This window comes from Balaenoptera musculus, chromosome 1, assembly GCF_009873245.2.
Source record: "Balaenoptera musculus isolate JJ_BM4_2016_0621 chromosome 1, mBalMus1.pri.v3, whole genome shotgun sequence".
Taxonomy (NCBI): domain Eukaryota; kingdom Metazoa; phylum Chordata; class Mammalia; order Artiodactyla; family Balaenopteridae; genus Balaenoptera; species Balaenoptera musculus.
The window spans coordinates 49,980,519-49,983,324 of record NC_045785.1 but is presented as its reverse complement, the minus strand read 5'-3'; the positions used below and the strand labels follow the sequence as shown (position 1 = coordinate 49,983,324).

The following is a 2,806-nucleotide window of genomic DNA, read 5'->3' as shown; positions in this document are numbered from 1 at the left end:
TATTTATTTATTTATTCATTCATTCATTCATTCATTCACTCATTCTGATCTGTTTCCTAACATTAAATTTTTTTATTTATTAATTTATTCCTTCTGCTTTCCAACAATTTGGCTATTTTTTTTCTAAATTTTTGACATACGTTTGGTCCATTGGTTCCTGTACTTTTTTTTAAAAAAGATTTATTTGTTATTTATTTCTTTTATTTATTTTTTGGCTGCATCGTGTCTTAGTTGAGGCACGCGGGATTTTTGTTGAGGCAAGCAAGATCTTTCTTTGAGGCGCACTGGCTTCTCTCTAGTTGTGGCGTGTGGGTTTTCTCTTCTCTAGTTGTGGCACACAGGCTCCAGAGCACGTGGGCTCTGTAGTTTGTGGCACATGGGCTCGCTCTTTGAGGCATGCAGGCTCAGTAGTTGCAGCACACAGGCTTAGTTGGCCCGCAGCATATGGGATCTTAGTTCCCTGACCAGGGGTCGAACCCGCTTCCCCTGCATTGTAAGGTGAATTCTTTACCACTGGACCACCAGGGAAGTCCCTCCTGTACTTTCTTTATCTTTTTTTTCTTTTATTATTATTTTTGGCTGTGTTGGGTCTTCGCTGCTGTGCACGAGTTTTCTGTAATTGTGGCGAGCAGGGGCTACTCTTGGTTGCAGTGCGCGGGCTTCTCATTGCGGTGGCTTCTCTTGCTGCAGAGCACGGGCTCTAGGCGCACAGGCTTCAGTAGTTGTGGCATGCAGGCTCCGTAGCTGTGGCTCGCGGGCTCTAGAGCGCAGGCTCAGTAGTTGTGGCGCTTGGGCTGAGTTGCTCCGCGGCATGTGGGATCTTCCAGGACCAGGGCTCGAACCCGTGTCCCCTGCATTGGTAGGCAGATTCTTTTTTTTTTTTTGAATTTTACTTTATTTATTTTTTTATATAGCAGGTTCTTATTAGTCATCCATTTTGTACACATCAGTGTATACATGTCAATCCCAATCTCCCAATTCATCACACCACCACCCCCACCCCCGCCACTTTCCCTCCTTGGTGTCCATACGTTTGTTCTCTACATCTGTGTCTCTATTTCTGTCGGCAGGCAGATTCTTAACCACTGTGCAACCAGGGAAGCCCACCTCCTGTACTTTTCAATTGATATAAATATTGAGGTATAAATTTACCTCTGAAACTGCTTTTGCAGTATCCCATGGTTTTAATACATGATATTTTTATTAATGTTGCTTAAAACTCTGTCTGAATTAAAAGTTATTTAACTGAAATACATAAATCTCTAAATTTATTTTTAAATTTTATTTTAATTTCTATTTTTCTTGCTTTGTAAGAAGAAAATATTGCCATAAGTGTTTCTGCACTTTAGAAATTTTTTAGTTTGGGCACCTATTATATGACAAATTTTGTGAGTATAAAATGGGATTTGTAAAACCATAAGATGTAGTCTCCATTTTCAGATTATACAGTTTGAAATACAGTTGGCCCTCCATATCCAGAGATGCCACATCCACAGATACAACCAACTGCAGATCAAAAATATGCAGGGGAAAAAAAAGAAACAAGAAAGTTCCTAAAAGCAAAACTTGAATTTGCTGCACTCCAACTTAACACAGCATTTACCTTGTATTAGGTATTGTAAGTAACCTAGAGGTAATTTAAAGTGTAAGGGAAAATGTGCATAGATTATATGCACGCACTACACCATTTTATATAAGGAACTTGAGCATCTGCAGATTTTGGTGTCCGCGGGGGTCCTGGAACCAATTCCCTGTAGATACTGAGCGACAACTATATATCAATTAGATTTGTTTTACATTTGTTGTTTAGATATTTATTATATTTATTTATTTATTTATCCATCTGCTTGATCTATCAGAGTCTAAGAGGAAAAATCACCTCTTTTTTTTTAACATTTTTTTCCCCTACTACCACAGATTATGTGGTCAAGTTTCCCACATTTGGGGAAATCACAGGGGTCAGCACATCTGGAGTGCAATGGATAAGCCATGCCCTGAGAAAACCACCTTAGTGATCATGGTATCTCCCCTGCCAGGTAAGTATATAAATTACCTTTTAATACCATGATTTTATTGTTGTTAATGTCTTCTTGCATCTCTTATAATTTCTGTTGTATGAATATTGCTGCTGTGTAATTTGGTTCACTGATTTTCAAAATTCTTATATCCTCATTGTGAATTGCACCCTTTACCATTATACAATATCTTCCTTGTTTGGCTTAGTATTTTTTTAAACCTGAATTCAATGTTTTCTCATATGAATGGGCAACCTCAGCTTTCTTTCAATTTGCATTTGCCTGTTACACATTGCCACCTTTTTAACCTTTCTGGGTTAATTTGAATTTTGCTTTGTGATTCAGTCTGATAGTGTTTTCGTGAGTTAATACCCATTTATACTTACTGACATAAGAGATATGTTTGGCTCTTATTTCTGTCATCTAATTGTATGCTATATTCTCAACTTTACATACATTTTACTTTTAAAGTAAGTAATGGGTTTTTTGTACCAACTTTATTGAAGTATAATTTTCATATGATAAAGTGAATATCTTCAAAATGTACACTTTGATAACTTTTGACATATATATGGATATATATGTATATGTATATATGTATACAACCATCACCACAATCTAGATAGTGTACATGTTCATCATGCCCCAAATTTTTCTCAAGCTTTTTGCAATCTCTCCCTCCCATCCTAGTCTGCTTCCCACTCACACCCCCAGCAAACACAGATCTGCTTTCTACCACTATGGATTTGTTTGTATTGTTTTAGATTTTTCTATCAATGGAATCATACAAT

General features: G+C 37.2%; 1 pseudogene; it reads right to left on the bottom strand.

Moving 5' to 3' along the window:
- Window positions 1-1,863: 1,863 nt before the first annotated feature.
- On the bottom strand, window positions 1,864-2,044 carry LOC118887203 (annotated as a pseudogene).
- Between the last annotated feature and the right edge of the window lie 762 nt (window positions 2,045-2,806).